Here is a 20,230-nt window from a genome sequence, read left to right on the forward strand (position 1 = left end):
TGAAGCCATCTGGAGGGACGGCCATGTTGAGGCTCAGTAGAACCACGAGGAGACTCAGGGAGAGCAGAACTTGCTCAGAATAGAGTAGCCCTGTCTTCTGGAATTCTTACCAGGAGTTCTCTAAATTGTGCTCTGAAAATGCTCAGTAATGATTGTTTGTGTTTTGTTACTTAGGATTTTTATTTCTTGATGAGGGGGTTGGGGGAGAAAGAGAATCTTCTTTATTAAGTTATTTCTGGAGTCACTGCTTTTTGTTTATAGTTTGTTTTTGTTTTTTTGTTTTTTTAAACTGAAAGAGAAAGAGGCAAACTTTCTCTCTTGCAGCCAGATGATTAATGCTCTAGAAGAATGATGTGGAGTCCTCACTTGAGCTGTGTGGCTCACACATGTAAAATATTCCCTCCTGGTGAGTGACCTATTTGGTCAGCAGTGAATAACAAGCAATTCCTAGGAATTGTAGGTGAGCAGAGCTGTGGCCTTTGGCTGAGACGAAGCAACTCTGGTCACTGAGCTAAGAAGAGCTCATTTATTCATTGAATAACTGAGTAAATATTTATTAGGCATTAGGGGTCTAGCAGGGGACCAGCCCTTTCGCCAGTCTGGGACAGGGAGTAAAGGTCTGTGTAGGAATCGTGGTCATATATATGCTCATTTATTGTATGGGAAAGGCCCAGTATGGATCAAAGATAGACAACAGAACAGGTTTTAAATAACCAACGCTCTTCCACATGACACTTCTTGTACAAGATTGTACTTGCCAGGATCTCACTTTCAGGGAATCAGAAAATTATCAGAAAGGATTTATTTCACATAAATTCCTCATCTCCAAAACATACCTGGAATTCTCTTGAATGACCATTTCCTTCCCTATTCACATTATGCCAATAATCACTTTTAACAACTTTATAAGAGTTTTGTGGGTTTTGATTAGTTAGAATGGTTTTGCAATAATGATGAGAAAAAAAATCTTTTTTTTAACTTTAATAGTCACTATTTACTACATGCCAGCACAAAGCCAATTGCTTTATACATTTCATTGCAAAGTAGGTATGATTTTTCATTTCATAGATGAGGAAACCGAAATTAAGTAATTTGTCTAGAGTATAACAGGTTTTATGGTGGCAGACTCAGGACTTCTGGCTCCAAAATACACATTCTTCCTTCTGCACCAAGCCACCCAGGGTCTAGGGGCCCTGAGGACCTCCCTGAGGAGGCTGCACTGGTAGGGTAGTGGGAGCAGGGAGGTCTCAGTGCTTGTAAATATCTGCTCCCCAGTGATGAGCAATGAAACTAGTCTAGAGGTGGGGTGTTGAGTCTTTTTATCTTAAAACCTCTTTATGTTGCTGACTTTTTGCTAGGTACTGTTTGAGGTCCCAATTCAAAATAGGACAGGGTTAATAATAATAGCCTCCTTTTATTTACATCTTACTTTGCACCAGGAATGGTTCCAAGTAATTCATTTAATGCTCACAATGATCCTATGAGGTCAGACTTTGCATTGTCCTTATAGATAAGAAAATGGAGGTACAGAGATGAGATAACTTGCTTAGAGTCACAGAGCTAGCAAGTGCCAGGAGCCAGGATTCAAACCTGGCAAAATTATTTCAGAGTTCTTCTTGACCATACCAAGTCAACTCTTCGCCAAGGGAATAGTGGGGTGGAGGAGATATCCAAGTGAACAGACAAAGGCAATATAGTGTGGTGAGGGCCATGAGAAGGCATACAAAAGGCACTGCTGAGTTTAGAGAATAGCAGGGCCTTGGAAGAAGCACAGTGAACTGAGGTGAAGAAAGCAGAGAATGAATCGAGAGGCAAGAGAGAGTGACTTGTGCAAAGACCAGAGGCAAGAGCGCACACTGCGTTTGGCATCCACCCTTAGTTCCTTGTGGCTGGAGACAGGGGGGGGAGGGAGGCTGGGGAATCGGGGACTGATGTTATAGGCACTGGAGTAATAAGTTGAGGAAGGTGTGTCTTCACAGGGAAGCGACACAGTGGTTCGTATGGAGGGGGCAAGACTGGAGGAGCTGAGACATTTTAGAGGTCAACCACATTCATCCAGGTCAGAAAAAAAGGAAGCTTGAATCAAAACATGGTCCCTGTAGGTGGAGACAAGGAGGTAGACTCAGGAGATTTTTAGGAAAGTAAAGTGAGCAAGGCTTGGGAGACTAATTATGGGTGAAGTGAGGGACTAGGAAGAGCCAGGTTGACTTTGACTTTCTGGAGACTTGGCAGGTGCCAGTGCTATTCACCAAATAGGGGAGGGAGGAGGAGGCAACGGACAGGACAACATCAGCACCTGTGGATGCTGAACATGCTGTGCTACTCTCCGTGCTAAGCACTTGATCTCTAGTAACAGCCCTGTGGTGTTGGCACTGTTATTATCCGCATTGTATAGATGAGGAAACGGAGGCACAGAGGGCTTCAGTCATTTAAGCCAGCCCAGGTGCAGCTGCTACGTGGTAGAGTCAGGATTGGAACTCAGGAAATCTGGCACCAGATTCTGTGCTCTTGGCCACTGGACTACATTGGGAGTAAGATGGGGAGGTGAATTTTGGGTATCTCAGATGTGAGATGCCTGTAAAGCCATCAGATGACAGTTTCTGGCAGGGAGTAGGGCACACGAGCCTGGTGCTCAGGGTGAAGATCATAATTCCTCTGCCAGCTCGAAGTAGAGACAGTGTGCAGGGATCATCTGCATCCGGACAGCCAGGAGCGGGCACCCCCCGTATGGTCAATTTTGGGCTTATGTCCTCACTATCCCAAACACGTTGGAATCATGAACATGATGAACTGATTTTTAACCGTACATTTAATGGTGAGGGTTTGAAATTTTAGTAAGCACTGCTTGAAACCAGTGGGCATCAATTTAGGGGAGAGATTGTGTTTAGAAAAATGACTCATCACCTTAGATTCTTTCGGGAATAAGGTGGTGGGATGATTAAATAGATAAAATACAGATAGGACTCTCACTTGTCATGTGATTCTGGATACAGCAAAGAGATAAGCCCCAATATGGAAAAGGCCAGCAGAATTAGTGGGAAAAAGCTAGGCTCAAGGCATAGGAAATAACCAAATTAAATGGGCTGCTTGCAGGCACAAGTCTACTGTGGGCTAATTTGTTTCCTGCAAAAAGGAAAAAATAAACCCTCAACTCATTTTTGTCTTCTTAAATTTTAAACAGGCACTGTGTGTAATTGCACTTTCCTTCTCTTCAGATTGTTGCTTGGGAAAGGGGCAAGGGAAGAGAGAGAGACGGGGAGGAGAGAGACAGGGAGGAGAGAATAGAGGAAGTGCCTTGGGCTCCATCTCATTGCTTATCAGGGATGCTAATAACCTCCCACCTGCCACTACAACCAGGAGATGGGTATGTTTCATCTAAGCATCTTCTCTTTGAAATATTAGTGCTTGCTCTTTTTCTGAGGAGAGTTTCAACTTCAGTTTTCTTTCATCTCTGACTCTGCCTGAGAAGCTATAGTTTAACGGCACTTAGTGGACCAATTGATTAAACATTGACCTCATTTGCAGGCTCAACCCAGACAGGATACAGAGAAAGCATGAAACCCGTTTGGCCAGGCTACATGTTCGCATTTCCTCCATCTCTGCAGGACATTTATTCATCCATCCGATTTTTGCGGAAGGCTTATTATGTACCAGGCACTGCGTTAGATGCTGGGGAAGAGCAGAGACTAAGAGTTTGCGATCCACTGAGAAAGAAAGGTCCACAGGCTGTGGCAGTGCAGTGGGATAAGTATTGTGGGAAAGTAAACAGAATGCCATCATGGATAGACCCATCAGGAACATGAAATTAAGACTTGCCTTATTAGGAAAAGCTTCCTGCAGGCTGAGGGGGAAAACTAAGCAGAGACCCGTAGGCTAACAGGAGTTAGTCAGGCTGAGGGGCAAGAAGAAAGTTACAGGGCTCTAGGGTGTGGGAACAGCATGTGCAAAAGTCCCGAGGCTATAAAAGAGAAGGCACATTGAGGACAGATGGAGTTCAGTGTGACCAGACAGCATGAGTATGGAAGAAGGAAGAAGGAGGCAGGGTAAGAAGGGAGGTAAGGCTGGAGAAGTCACCAGGAGGGTTTTGGACAGCTGGCCCTATTAGAAGCCTAAGGAATTTGGCTTTTTATTACAATATGAGCCATTAAAGTGTTTTGAACAGGGATTGACATGATCACATTGACAGTGTATAAATATTATACCAGCTGAAGTGTGGGCAACGCCTTAGAGGATGTAAGACTGGAGAGGTGCCACTGGGATGTTGCTGTAGGAATGCAGATATGAGAAGATGCTGGCTGGAACTCATCATGGCTTGCTAATAGATTGGTCTGGGCGGAGTTAGAAAGAAGGGGAAGGATGGAGCGGTGACAACAGCGAGGCTGTGAAGAGTTCACTCTTCCCACTGCCATGAGGGTGTCTGTAGGCCATGCTTCTTTTATTTGCTACCTATTGAGTTACAACTCTTGGAAAAACAGACTCTGTAATCTCTTCATGTTTCCCATGCCATCATTCCATGTGACCATTAATTCACTGAGCAAATTCATTATATATAGTCTGTGCCCTTGAAGAGTTTGCAGACAATTAAGTAAACAATTAGAAAACCATACCAGCTTACATCAGCATGTTCGGGTGGGAGTATGGAGAATCTAAAGGGTTTGCATGCTCAAAACCTACTTTGACTTCCTCTCTCACTTCAGAAGGGAAAAAAACCCTCAGTGCTAACTGGAATTCATAGATGTATGACAGAATTACAACCAACACATTGCTGACCTCTCTGATGAGTTCTTCACCTCCATTCCCAATTGCTTTCTAAAAAACTTTGACATAACATCCTTTAGAAACATCAAACTTAGCATTTCCAAAAACAACTTAAGAATCTTTCCTCTATATTCCCTGTCATGGTGAGCGGTATCACCATCTACTGATCATTCAAACTAAAAACTTCAACGACAACTGTGACCTCTCTTACTCCCTCATTGCACATTTGCAATTCAGCTGGTTAGGAAGACTGGTCAAATCAACATCCAAAATGTATCAGTATCCTCATTGTGCTAGTGTGGACCAGCATAACTTCTTCCTTGACTAATTCACAGTCTTGTAATGGTTTCTTGGGCACCACTCCATTTTTCACATTCTCATCAGAGTACTTCTTCTATAAGCAAATCAGACTGTCATGACTTGATTTAAAAACTTCGGAGGACTCTCCACACCCAAAGGATAAGATCAAAACTACTTAACAAGGTCCTTCCTGGTAAGGCCCCAAATTATATTTTTAGTCTCTCTCCCTGGCTAGACTGTTGACTCCACCAGGGCAGAGACTAGGCCTTATTTATCTTTGTAGACTTAATGTCTAGTGTAGCACATGACACATAGTATTTGTTCAATAAATGTTTGCCAAAAGATTAGGGATATAAATGTGACACCTTCCCACTGTATTTCTCTACTTGCTTTCAAGGTAAAATAGCCCATGCTGTGTTTTGCTGTAGGCAGCATGGCTGTGGCAGAATGAACTATGGCTTTCCCGGCCTCTAGGATCATCCTCCTCCTCATCATCATCCCCAGAATTGCAGTGAGCATCCAGTCATTGAGCTCTTACTGCCAGTGATGGATGATGTATAGAACTGGGAAGAAATGTAGCTCACTTCCAGAGAGAACGTTGCACTCACATCCTGGGCAGTTATAAATAAGGCTTGAAAACAGGAATGAGCCTGTAAGAGTGAGTGTTTGTAGTGCACAAAGAGCGACTCCATCATTGCTTTGGTGCTAATGGTCTCTAATGGAGCTTTGTTAATTGGCAGCGAAGCAGGAGAAGGAAAATTGAAATGGTCTAAAAGGCAAGGGCTGGGACTCTCCTACATGTACTGGTATCCTTCAGAGCCTCTTTAGAGAAGCCCACACCTAGAGATGATGCTGATGACAGAAATTTTGAAGACTGAAGAAAATTTGTGCTTGAGGAAGAACAGATTATATATCACCTGTGTGTATCTGTGTGTGAGTGCCAGTGGAGAAAGGGTCAGTAAGAGAATTACCAAATTTCTATATCTTTTTTTTATCCAACTATGAGAGATAGGTGTTTATTTTAGATATCTTGGAAAATTAAATTTAAAGAAGAAAATAGTAGTAATCCCAACATCAGGAATAATAAGTGTTACCGTTTGAAGTTGTTAATTTCGAGTGTTTTATATGTTTATATAAATAGTCGAACTGTTAAGACCACAACCTGTGTCATCAAATTGAAATGGTTTCCTGTCTTACTTACTACCTTCTTGGCCTTGGCCTTAAACTATCTAAGTTTACATAATAAGTATGTAGCCATAGGTTTGTTTTGAAGATTAAATGAAATAACATACACGAAGTTGCTTAGTATGGTGCCTGGCACACGTGGTAAGTACACCACAGACGTCGGTCATATTTGCTTTAACAAAATAGGTGTTAGGCTGTGTGTATGTGTGTAGTTTGGTAGCATGCTTTTTCTTTCTAGTACTTTCTTTTTAATTCTTTCAAAATACTCTATCCTATGACTGTATGGTAATTTATTTTACTCTTCTGCTGTGGTTAGAAAGCTAATTTTCAGCTTTTAACTACTTCCGAATACCATTGCAAACAACTTTCCTTAGCTTAATCTCTACTGTATTCATAATTATTTTCTTAGGGTGAATTGCTGGAAGTGGAATACTAGGTTAAAGGGCATGACTATTTGGAGAGTCTTCATACCTGGTGCCAAACTGTCTCCTGAAGAGGCTGCACCAGTTCATTCTCCTTCTGGCCTATGTGAGAGATCTCATTTTTCACCCTCACATATACACATACATTTAAATCCTTTCAATTTAGTAAGTCACCCCCCATCCCATTTTTCTCTGGAATATTTAATATTAAGGTTGGTGGTTACACGAAGGATAAGTGCCTCTTATATAGTATGCTAAAGAAATTGGTATCCTACAGAAGGTGAGACCAAAGGGAAAACTCCATATTTTCTTCCAGGATATAAGAGGTCTCTGTGAAAGACTTATTTCCCATGTTGTGTATGATTCAACTATATAAGAGGAGTTGGTCTTCAGTAGAAATAGGAGAGATCTCTTGAATACAAGGGCAGAACAACAACTTTCAAAAGGATGAAATACTGGAAGGGCTCCTGAGAGAGATTATGGGCCCCTGAAGCTTTTAAGACCAGCACAGTCTCCTCTTTGCTTGGGTGGCTGAAGATCCAATGCCCAATCTGTGATTCTGTAGTTACTTTAGTGGGGTGTTGATGTTGTGACATTTTTGGAACTAGAAAGAGATGGTTTTATTCCAATGCACGTATCAGGTGACATTTTGAAATAGATGAATTAAGCTCCATTTAGAGCCATCTCTCCCTTTACGAGTTCAGACAGATGCAATGCAGACCTGCCATCAGCTGTCTAATCTGAAGCAGGTTAATAAGTAGCAGTAATGTCCACAATCTTCTAAAAATAAAACTTTCTGTATTGTTCTTTTCATGCTTGGGCAGTGTTTGATGGAAAGGGGTATTTACTGTTAAAAAGTATGTTTGATGGCAGAGTATATAATGAAGAAATAAGTAAGTGCAAAAAATGCTGTTTTTTCGTTCCTGACCAGTCTACCCTAGCTCTTCCCCCTGGATTCTTTCACACAAAGAACACATTGTTATTGGAGCCATTACGGAGCTCCTGCGCTTTGCCAGGCTCTGCGGGGCTCGGGGGAAATGGCTATAGATTGCAGCGGAAAAGTCCATCAGACGGATCACATGTGACCCCACTGTTTCTCGGAAAGAATGCACTAGAACACTTCAGCTGAATAGACAGATTTTCCAAATGTTTTAAATCAGTTTTGAGACAAAAAGAGGAAGATGCTAAGAAATGGATTTGGCCTATACACATTCGACCATGCGGTGCCCATTTCTCTGGAATGCAGACATTAGGGGCTTTCATGTGGATGGGGGACCTTATGAGGGTGGGGGGTTGGAGGAAAAACCCCAGCCCACCACAACAATTAAGCAGCAATTGAAGAAAAAGCAGGCAAGAAAAGATGGCCCTGGGTTAGTACAATAGCTCAGGGGCTTTTCATTTTGGGGCATAAAGACAGAACAGAGAGTGTTGTTTTCTTTTTAAAGCCCTTTTAAAAATGGTAACTGCATCCTGCTCTTGTAGATGTATTACTTATGACATCCCGGTTTTCATCCGTTCATGCTTTTACATTAGAGTTAAATCTCTGCAGCTTGAATCTCACGGCTGAGTTAGCCAGAGCCCATAAAATATTGAAGCCGTTAGAGCTGCAGCCAGCCAGGTTGAGAGAAGTTCATGTCCAAAGCTGAGCTTTAGATTCTGAGACATCCCAATTGGAGTGTAGTACAGAAAAAAGCACTGATAAAATTTTCATAAAAATGAGCGAAGGATATTGCTAGCATGCTTCCCAGCATCTGTATGAAAACTTAATCTGAGCTAATGGAAAGGATATGAAAGCCTTTCTCAATTCAAACACAGTCAATGCATGATTCATAAATTATTGTCAGAGAAGTGATTCAGCTCCCAGTTTTATTCTCTTTTGGGTAGAAGCAACCAGAGGAAAACTGGGTCTTTTTGACCTTTAATGCCAGCAAATTTTACAGTAGAGCTGTCAAGATAGCCAAGTAAACTGGTCATTTCTCCAAACAGCAACAAAATACCCTCATATACCCAGTGCGAGCTAATATTAACTTGGCCCACTAGGTTACTGACAGCACATTGAGAGCAACAAATACCAAAAACGTCTGAGCTGATCTGGCTACATAGGACTGAATGGAATCTCTGTGTGGCCATGCCCACACAGTCCACAATAGTTTGGGTGAAATGTGGTTCTCGGGTGTTTGCTCACTTTCATATCCTTTGGGAGGTGAGAGTGGACTCACATTGCCCCATAGAGAAGGCATTATTATTATTATTATCTCAAATTTATAGCTGGAGAAAAGGAGCTCAGGTTTGTGCCTTGGGTCTTTAAAGAATAGTGTTACATAGAAATTATAGACATTGTTCAGATTAACGTAAAATAAGTTTAAGATAGCATATGGAAACTTAAATACTCCTGCGTGCTGGGAATCCTATTAAAATGTCCCTTTAATTTTGTATTACTTCATTCATGAGCTATGTTTGTATCCTACAAAATGCTAGGCATTGTGGAGCGTGTGAAGATGAAAATATAGACTGTCTTTCATGAGTTAAAAACCTTATGCAATTGAGCTGTAGAATTTCAGACTCGAGAAAGTTCTTAGAGGTTATTTTGTCCAGTCATTCTCCTCTTTAGAGCTCTAATCTCTTCTACAACATCCCCACTGAGTGGTCAGCCAACCTACGTTGTATGTGTTTGCTAAGAATCCTTGCCTTTTGTTAACATCCAGTCACTCAAGTTGGAAACCTGTAGTCAGTTTTGGTTCCTTGTCTCTCAGAGCCCTGCACTTGGGACCATGTGCTGCACGTTCCTAGAAACCAGCGTGTCTGAGAACACTCTGGCCCCTCCGCTGTGGTGCCACCACCTCTGTTCAGGCTTAGTTATCTCTCACTAGGTCTGTTTCAAATATACTCCAGGTTTCCCTGCCTGTGATCTCTTCTTCATCACATTTACCCTGCTTTCTGTCAGTGTAGTTTCATTCTAAGATAGATCCGATCACGTCACCCATGTGTTTTTAAAGCCTTTTTAGGCTCTTCGTTTACTACAGAATTAATTCCAAACTCATGAGCATGCTATTCAAGGCCCTCACAATAGGACTCTGATAGACCTTTCCCAGGCTCATCTCCATGCAACCCTAGAATAGTAGTTCTCGGTCCGGGTTGCAGGTCAGACCCACCTGCAGGTGGAGCTTTTAGCAAATACCAAAACTCGGATGCAACCTGCAACCTGAGATCAAGTGAGTGCGAATTTGGGGGAGCAGGACACGAACGCAGGTATATTTTTTGAAAAGTTCCCCAGATGAGTGTGATGCATAGCCAGAGCTGGACTTACTGCTTTAGGAGTATACTGGGTCATTTCCCCTTCTTTTAACACCCATGAACTTTCATGCTTCTGTGCTTTTTTTCAAGCTGTTACCATGACCTGAAATCCCAGTCATCTCATCCCAGCCTAGGACAAAGGCAAACATTTGTATTTAGAGTAGTGTCGCTTGAGTGGTCAGGATGTTGAGGGGACTTTAAAGAACTGAAGAGGTTTACCCAGAGGAGAGACAGTGGGGTAAACTGAGTATCACACGATATTCCGGGAACTCTTCTATGGGCTGGGGATAGAGCAAAACTGTTTGGACCGTAGAATGTAAGCTCCGTGAGAGTAGGAATCTTCTCTGTCTTGTTTCATGTTGTAACTCTAGCCCATAGGACAGTCCCCAGGATATAGTAGGTGCTCAGTAAAAGTTTACCAAAAGGCTGAATGTCAATTTGCAGTGCCTCTGAGATATACAAGTAATACAAGATACACAAGTAATGCTCACCTAGAATTTTTGGCTATGTCATTAGCTCGCTCCAGCACTTGAGTTCACAAAGATGTTTTCTGAATTGTGAATCTGTCGTTTAAAGTATGAGAATTTTCCCAGGTTTCTGCTATTTGCAAACATACGTATTAAGCACCAGAATGAGGTTGTGCATTTTTATTTTTTTTTAATTTTTTTATTAACGTGAGCATGATGTATGAAGGTGCCCGCATTGCTACCAGATTCATGAGTCATTTCTGAAGTGCTTTCTCTGGGCCCAATAATGTAAGTTTGTTAAATGTGAGAGGTCAAGAGCAGCGTCATATGCAGTCCTCCCCTCAAGGATCTTATTATCTAGTTGGAGACAAAATCACTATAAAACAAAATAATAGGAAGACAGAAGGCTGTCTAGCACTAAGCCAATAGGTTACGTGAGATACACCTGGAAATTTAATAATAAAAATAGATAGGTACCCCTCCCCTGATAGATGAAATACAAGGCTGTTTTTCACACTTCTCCTCAAGTGTGAGTGGTCAATGGGCAAGCCCAGTTTCCTTCCCAAGGCAGAAAGCTACACCCAGGTGTTATGTTAGAATTCTGTCCCATCTTGGCCGTGGTCGAACCTTGTAGAGGTCCTATGCTAGATTCTGCCCCAAAGGGGCCTGATGATCTTCTATTCCAAGGCTTTTTAGAGATATTTGTGCACTTGGAGTCATGCTTCAAATAGTTGCTATCTGTATCTTCAAATTGAAGATCTATGAAGTAATATTCTAAGACAGGAAGAATTACTTCAAATAATTAGGTCAACTCGAAGTCTTTCTTGCTGAATCCCCTCACAGCAGCAGCTGACGGAGGGGAGCTAGTTGGACCACCTCCCTTCATGCTAGCCCCTTCCCCGAGCCTCTTACCGTGAGCCCCAGAGGCCTCGAGGGTGGGAAGGGTTCTGGGGCTATTGCCAACCTCAGGGAGACCAGCAAACTATAGCAGGAAAGCCAGGACATCATATAAGTCACCTCTGGTCTTGAGAGCCATTTCTCTCCTTAAGGGACTGTCTTACCTGCCAAGAGGTATAGGATCTATACCGTAGAAGCCAAGGGAGGGAGGATACAAACCAGGGCGCTACTGAAATCACGCCTCGGGGAAGCAAGAAGGTACTTCTAATTAGCTTTGCAAAAATCACTGTGGTAACAAGGCTGGGATCAGAAACATAGGCTGAGGTATCCTTGTATACCTGTGTATGGAATATTTCAAAACACTCCCTGTAATTGTGCAACATCAATAGAGCTGCTATTTCAAGAGCTCCTAGAGATAAAATTCTACTGTGTGGTTAAAATGTTGGTCTTTGTGCTAGAAGATTAAAGAGAACAATCTCTCGTTTATTTCTCTTGGCTGCATGGGGCACATCATTGCATTAGCAGCATTACCAAACTCCCAAAAAGATGCCTTATTTAGGTTGATTAAAAACCACCACCACCACCACCTAAAATCAGCTTCTCACCTGAAAAAGCAAATACCTAAGTTAAAGCCCTGGGAAGCCGGGATATTTTCTTGCTCATGGTTTCCTTCCCCTGTAGCAGCATCCGAAGCCGTTTGGTCTCAGGGTGTCTGTCACCTATAGATTCTGGTTTTACGAGTGCTGACCTCATTTGCTTCCTTTGTTTTTAATTGCTCAAGCAGCAGTGAGAAAGGAGGCAAAGAAGACCATTACAGCTCACCAAGTTAACATACATAAACGGCACTGTTATATGGGGAGGCGGTAATAAGTCATGTGACAGGGAGCAAAGGAAGCCCAGCGTGCAAAGGGAGCAATTTTCTGCCCCGCAAACAGCACTTCAGGTGCTGTCGTTCATCTTTCTGTGACTTGCTCTGTCAAAGTCCGCCCAGAGCAGAGGTGTTCAGGGACCCGACAGGCCATAAGTGTCCAGCTGAAAAACCTGGGAGCTATCCCCAGGCCCTAGGAGTTCACTTTTTCAGTTGCACTGATTTACTTCAGAATGCTCCTTCAGGGAATTTCTGCTTTCTGTTGCTTTACTTGCCCATTTCCTTTCTTGTCATCTTTAAAAATCCATTAAAGATCACGCAGGCAGTTTCTGCAGGCTCGAATTTGCGAGAGTTTCTGTCGCCTAATAAAATGCACCCTTTCAGGAGGCTGTGGTCTCTTTTGTGTGATTAGAGCTTGGATGCTCTTAAGACTTTTAATTAGAGGAGGTGATCATAGATCAAGGAAGCAGAAGCTAGCTGAATTCTTAGGGAAGGCAACATTTTCCTATCCGGGGATCTAAAATGGCCACTTGGCTCACAGATCCAGTCTAGAAACACTAACTATGGATTAACAAAACAGGAGGCAAAATTAAAATGTGCTCTGCATCCCCCATTTCCCCCTGATTATTCGTTCCAAAGGCCTCCAATTGCCAAGGTTAAGTGTTTATTGTCAATGCCCACCGAAGGCAGCTTGGGGAGAAGAAATTCAGCTTTTAATTTGTTTACAAATCCAATTTCCAAGTGTACTCCTTACCCAGCAAAGCACAGACATCTTCTGAAATCTTGCCCATATTTTCTTTCCTCCCACCGAGTCCTCTGTCTACAGTCTTGCACACAATTCCTTCACTGTGTAATAGGCATGCAGCTTTCTCTACAATACAGGAAGATTATATTCAAATGCCACCTTGCCGATCATATCATATTAATTCAGGTTTGTCTATCATTTTGTGTGCTTGCTGCTTTGCCTTAGGTATTATAATAACAATACCTCACCTGTCATATCCCACTAGCACTGCCTCACCTAGAAAATTGCTCTAATATTGCCTCGGATCTTACAGACCTTTTTTATTTAAAAAATTTTTTTTTGCACAAGCTTACCTATTACAGCATAATAATTGAACTTTTATTGGAAGCCTCCACGTATATTTTTACTCTGTGTTTTTTCCTAGTCCAGCAGTTGTTACATGTTGATTCTACAGCCGATTGAATCATTCAAAGCCAGTCTTTCTGCTCATCTGTAAAATATCTTGTTCTCTTTTTCAAGCCACTGCCAATCTCTATTTGGGTAGCTTTAGTAATATTTCCAAATAGATGAGCAGCTATTCAAAGTGTTATTTATTTGGGGATTTTAATATTAGGCAATATTATATGACTCTATGAGAAGCTGTCTGGAAGTCTTGGGTTGAAAATCTGAGCTTAATATTTCATTTCTGGTGACAAAAATTTAAATGTACACGTTTGAAAACAAAAATGCCATTTCTTTGAGCCACGTTTTTCAGAGAAACCCGAAGTGTGGCAAATGCCAAGTGGAGATTTCTTTTTGAAATAATATAGACAGAGTTTGCATTCATGCATTTTTTTGTTTTAATTGTGAAAGGTGCTTAAGTAATTTTCAAGTATCCGCCGCCATAGGTAATTTGGTCTCAGGGCTTACGAAGAATCTGGCTGCCTTATCATGGCATGTTGAATTAGTAGAAGGCTACCTTTTAAGTGCTATATAATGAAAACAAATGGTACATTTAAAGCCCGCCACTGCCTTGTAATGTATGCTATGTTCTAGAGAGAAGAGTGAGTTACTAGGGACAGATACCATCTCATTGGCTAAAAAGCCGTCACCAATGTCTTTGCACATAATTAGACTGGACATGTTTTAGAGAAATGAAATGACCGAGATCCACTGTTAAGCTGCAAATAGTATTCAATGGCATTATCAAATGCAGCAATTCCAAGGTTTGCATATTAATTGAGGGAAGGTGCTAATTTGAGTGCTTTAAGCTCCATTCACAAGCCTGTTTACATGCTTTGTTCCACCTGGACCTGTTTGGAGGTTTGTCAGAAACCTAACAAGCAGAAAAATATTGCATTTGAAAATACACATGCATGTTTAATTAAGCCAGGGCCACTGAACATTCCTCAATATATTTAGCTGGTGAGGTTTAAGCTCCATCAGAGCATCAGGCATTATCACCTTTTGAAGTATTGCCGAATCTTTAATATTTAAAGCACAAAGCAGACTGTAATAAAAAATTCTAGCAGACCCTAGAAGATTAAAGACGCTTTATAAATGTGACAGTTTGTAAATGGAACACCAGTATTAAAGGATACCCCCGATATTTCACAGCATATTTTTCAGGTGTATGCTAAATTATGAATACAATTAAATAGCTGTAATTATTCTCCAGGAGTGGACAGCACATTTAAATGCCTATGAAATTTGCAATTGGCTACAGAAGAGGGATTTACAGCATAGTGGCCTGAGTGGGCAAGGTAAATCGTCCTAGCAGGTATCAACCAAAGCTCTTTTAAATCCAGGGAGAACTTACCTCACTCACCCCATCTGATGTGCGTCCTTCAGGAGTCTGAAGCCAATGACCACCCTGGATAAGTGCACAAACACAAGCAGATGTGTTGGGAAAGAATTAACTAGGGCTATTGTACCCAGAGGCGTGTGTCTTAGGAGCCATGTTTGCAATCACCACTAAACAAAAGAGCTCTGTGGTTTTTGTGTCTTTGGCACACCAATCTGATCAAACACAAGCAGTTCCTGGCATAGAGTCAGCTCTAAGCAAATCCTAAGTGAATGAAGGAGTTACAGTAAATATAAAATCAGTTGCCTATTCTCATACCTTAATATTTTCATTAAATGAGTTTTCCTGGAAACTAAATGCAGCTTGATTTAGTCAAATCCAGAAAAAGTAAGGAGGAGAGTGGTATGATTCACACGTGGAGCAAGAGCCTATATCACAATGCTTTTTAGTTATCAAATACTTTTGTGGGAGGTGAGATAGTGTGTGCCTTACAACAATAGGCATTGTTCTGTTACTAATCACCTACAGAAACATGGCCAAGTCACTGACACTCAATCAACTTCAGCTTCCACATCTAGAAATTTATTAGAATGGAAATAAATGAAATAGAGACTAAAAGAACAAGAGAAAAGATAAGTGAAACTAAAAGCTGGTTCTTTGAAAAGATAAGCATATTTAGACAAACCTTTAGGTAGACTTAGCAAGTCAAAAAAGAGACAGGACTCAAACAAAATCAGATATGAAAGACATGTTACAGCTGATACCGCAGAAATACAAAGAATCATAAGACACTACTGTGAACAATTATATGCCAACAAATTGGCCAACCTAGAAGAAATGAATAAATTCCTGGAAATCTACAACCCACCAAGTCTGAATCATGATGAAATAGGAAATGTGAACCACTGATTCCTAGCAAGGAGATTGAATCTGTAATCAGAAACCTCCCAATAAACAAGGTCCAGGACCAGATGGCTTCACTGGTGAATTATACCAAACACTCAAAGAATTGATACCATCTTTCGCAAACTCTTCCAAAAATAGAACAAGGGGAAACTCTTCCAAACACATTTTATGAGGCCAACATTACCCTATACCAAAACCAGGAAAAGATACCACACAAAAAAACAAAATTATAGGCCAACATCCCTGATGAGCGTAGGTACAAAAGTCTTCAACAAAATGTTACCAAACTGATTTCAACAATACATTGAAAGGCTCATACACCATGATCAAGTGGGATTTATTCCAGGGATGCAAGGATGGCTTAACAACTGCAAATCAGTGTGATACACCACACTAACAAAATGAGGATGAGAATCGTATCTCAGATATAGAAAAGGCACTTGAAAAAATTCAACATCCATCGACAATAAAAACTTTCAACAAAGTGCATATAGAGGGAACTACCTTGATGTATAATAAGGCCACAGCTAACATCATATTTAATGGTGAAAAGCAAAAATCTCTAAGATCAGGAGCAAGACAAGGATGACCACTCTTAATCACTTTTACTCAACATAGTATTTGAAGTTCTAGTAAGAGCAATTAAGCAAGAAAAAGAAAAGGCATCCAAACTGGAAAGGAAAAAATAAAGGGAAAAATAAAACTGCCACTATTTGCAGATGACATGATATAGAAAACCCTAAAGACTTCATGAAAAAATGTTAGAACTAATAAACGAATTCAATAAAGTTTTAGGATACAAAATCCATACACATGAATCTGTTACATTTCTTTACACTAAAAACAGATTATTAAAAAAAATTAAGAAAATCCCATTTACAATTGCATCAAAAAGAATAAAAATACCTGGGAATAAATTTAACCAGGGAGGTGACAGACCTGTATATTGAAAACTACAAATGAAAGAAATGGAAGAATGGGACGCCTGGGTGGCTCAGTCGGTTAAGCGTCTGCCTTCGGCTCAAGTCATGATCCCGGGGTCCTGGGATCGAGTCCCACATCGGGCTCCCTGCTCATCAGGGAGCCTGCTTCTCCCTCTGCCTGCCTCTCCCCCTGCTTATGCTCTCTTTCTGTCTCTCTCTCTCTCTCTCTAACAAAAATCTTTAAAAAGAAATGGAAGAAGACACAAATAAATGGAAATTTATTCCATGTTCATGGATTGGAAGAATTAGTATTGTTAAAATGTCCATACTACCCAAAGCAATCTGGAAATTCAGTGTAATCCCTATCAAATTCCAATGGTGTTTTTCACAGAAATAGAGCAAATAATCCTAAGTACGGAGCTATAAGATACCCTGAATCGCCAAAGCAATCTTGAGAAAAGGGATAATACCTTTTTGTAAGAATTAAATGACACAATGAATGACAAGCCCTTTGCTTGACACAGACGTGTAGGGATGGCTTAATAAATAATAACCTTCCACTGAGAAAGGCAGCACCGGTTAGTAGTTAAAAGCAGAGATTCCGGCTTCGACTGCCTAGGTTTGAGTCCCGGCTCTGCCGCTCTACCAGCTGACCTTGGGCAGGCTATTTGATTTGCCTATGCCTCAGTTTTCCTGGCTGTAACATGGAGATAATAATTGAACCTACTCCAAAGGGTTATTATAAAGATTGAATGAGTTAATACTTGTAAAATGGTTGGAACTAGGCATGACACTTAGTAAGCAAATAAGGTTTTGGGAAATAAAAACAAGCAGTAATCCTGTTGCTTGCCACAGGAGACTTCTGAAAAGGGGTGTTGAAACTGTGGCGACTCTTTGTGAGGCAAATGAACTGCACTTCAGGAAGGAGGAAGGAGAAACCTCTGTCATTACTTTTGCAAAACCTCTTAGGTGTCTGTGATACAGTGTCAGGAACTGCAGGGGCTGAGTTTCTAGCTCAGGGCTCAGTAAGTGTTCTCTAAAAGCCTGAAAAATAATGCGGCTACTGGAAACTTTACTCAGTGTTGAGAAAAACAGGAGCTTCTCAGCCATCTGCCTCAGCAGGAGAGGCTGGTATCACCTCTCAGCTGCTCTGCTGAGACCCTGTGGCCCTTCCCCGTCCCCACTTGGAAGACTGATGATACTAGCCTTGTTTGTTGAGAACCTACTATTGCAAGTGCTCTACAAACTCATTATTCCTCAGAACTCCATGAGGAAGGCACTCTTATTATCACCATTTCACAAATGAGGAAATTAAGGCACAGAGCAGTTACTTCCTTTGCTCAAGGTCATAGAGCCCGTAAGGGGTGAAGCCAAAACGCAACCCAGGCCATCTGACTCTGGAGCCCATATTGCTAACCACTAAGCTATATTGTCTTTCTGGGGGTGAATGTGTATGATTGCTCAGAAATTTCAAACTGTATTTTGAGTTCTAGTGAGTCTTGGTGTTGAGGAAGGGTGATGACCACTGTGTATGTACATGCTTCTGTACTTAGAGTGTGTGTATGCATGTGCGTAGGAGGTATATGTGTGTGACTGTTTATTTAAGGACTCCCAGGAAGCATAATTTAATTGTTTTTTTGCTGGAAAAGCAGTAACTAAGAGTGAAGGTACAGTAGGTGGGAAAATTTGCCAAAAAGCCAAATTTTCTTCCTCCTAGGAAGAAATATGTTCCTACCTCGATTTATCAAAACCCTTGGATAGTCCCCTCATACTGCCTCTGGGTTTCACTGTGTGGCTTGCTTTGGCCAATGATAGCATAGCAAATTTCATATAAACAAACTTGAAAACTGCTTATATATTGGGGCTTTACCTTTCTCGCTACCCTTGGATCTTTGCTGCCATTTAAGACTTCTTGGCTAGCCTGCTGGATGATGTGCAACATGCAGTTGCCTCTGTTACCCTGTTGACAGATGTCAGGCCCTGAACTTGTGAATGAGACTGTTCTAGATCATTCAGTCTCCAGCTCAGCCCCTCTCTACCTTCCCCCTAACCACAGGCATAGGAGAAAACCTAGTATAAGCCTGCCCAGGAAAGAGCTACCCAACTGACCAACAGAACATCCTTTCTATTGCTACTTTCAGACCTTAGAAAATACTGTTTTATTTCCTTTTGTGCTACATCCTGGGCATACAATAGTGGAGAGACAGGAACAGTTTTTAGGAAACTGCATTGGAAGAACATACATATGGGTGAGAGGGGGTAGTAAACCAACTTGTTAGGTATTGTAGGCCACGTGTTTTTACAGGCAACAACACTTGACAATAGTCAATGAGTGGGGAGCTTTGGAGAGAGATAATGAGTCTCTGAGAATTAGGTAATATTTAGTATTGGAAAGTCATTTAAATATTAAAAATAAACGCTGCCTTATTAATACCACAAGTGGTAAAGCAGTTCAGATCAGAAAGAGGGAGACAGAGGTTGATTATGTTCACTAAGTTGGAACCATACAGTAAATACTTTTTGGTAACTTAGTCTTTTTATTAAATAATAAATTATGTGATTAAACATTGTAATACAACAGAATTTTTAACTGACACATAGTATCCACAATATAAATATATTTCACAAATTCCCTATTGTTAGACATTTTTTCCAAAAATTAATATTGTAAGTAATACTAAGGTAAACATCCTTTTTCTTATATATTAATTATACTTTCTTATTATTTATATATATTTTATATATGTTTTATTCTATATTTTATATTATAAATGATATCATATTTTCTTATTAGAGTGTTCTGGATTTATGCTCATTTTAAAATCATTGAGTATCTGCTGTAAAATTTACCTCCCAAAAAATTGTACCAATTTACAATTCCAACATTTTATAAGATTTGGGGGCCTGCTTTTTTTCTTTTCTTTTTTTTTTTTTTTTTTAAAGATTTTATTTATTCATTTGAGAGAGAGAGAGACAGAGAAAGCACAAGCAGGAGAGGCAGAGGGAGAGGGAGAAGCAGACTCCCCACTGAGCTGGGACTCCAAAATGAGGCTCTATCCCAGGACCTGGAGATCATGACCTAAGCTGAAAGCAGATGCTTAACCATCTGAGCCACCCAGGCGCCCCGGGGCCTACTTTCTTAAGTGGCATTCATTTAGTTACTTTCTTCATAAAAATGTTGCCGTGTTCTGCTGAGAGGAGTTTACTACATGCAATAAGTGTTGTCCATTGAGTCTCAAAAGAATTCATTTCACTTAAAACCTAATGTGTACTTGCCATGGGACAAACATTGACCCCATTATTATATCATAATTAAACAGGAGTTGGGACACAGAAAGTGACAGAAGCAAGCGAGATCGCACAGAACATAAACTTCAGGAATACCTCCTGAAGAAAGTACTAATAGTATTTGGAAAGTTTTTGAATTGAGAGTCAGGGATCATCTTAGTTCGACTCTTGGTTTCACCACTGGCCAGCTATAATTGCCAATAATAACTAATCTGTAGTGGTGTTACTATAATAAACCAAATAATATATTAACTGTTTAAAAACATAACCTCTCCTTTCAATTTTACTGCTATCCTAAGTACCATTATTATTCCAATTTTACAAATGAGAATACTGATGCTCCAAGAAGGATGTTAATTGGCCGAGGTCTCAGAGGTAATAATTTGCAGGGCTG

The 20,230-nt window shown here is 40.8% G+C and overlaps 1 long non-coding RNA gene across 1 annotated transcript in view; it reads right to left on the reverse strand.

Moving 5' to 3' along the window:
• Positions 1–14,858, reverse strand: part of LOC118541042 (uncharacterized) — a 98,062-nt gene extending 83,204 nt beyond the window's left edge. The window contains exon 1 of the long non-coding RNA XR_004919925.2: positions 14,735–14,858. This is a non-coding gene — a long non-coding RNA (uncharacterized LOC118541042). The remainder of the gene's footprint in view (positions 1–14,734) is intronic.
• Between the last annotated feature and the right edge of the window lie 5,372 nt (positions 14,859–20,230).

This window comes from Halichoerus grypus, chromosome 5, assembly GCF_964656455.1.
Source record: "Halichoerus grypus chromosome 5, mHalGry1.hap1.1, whole genome shotgun sequence".
NCBI lineage: Eukaryota > Metazoa > Chordata > Mammalia > Carnivora > Phocidae > Halichoerus > Halichoerus grypus.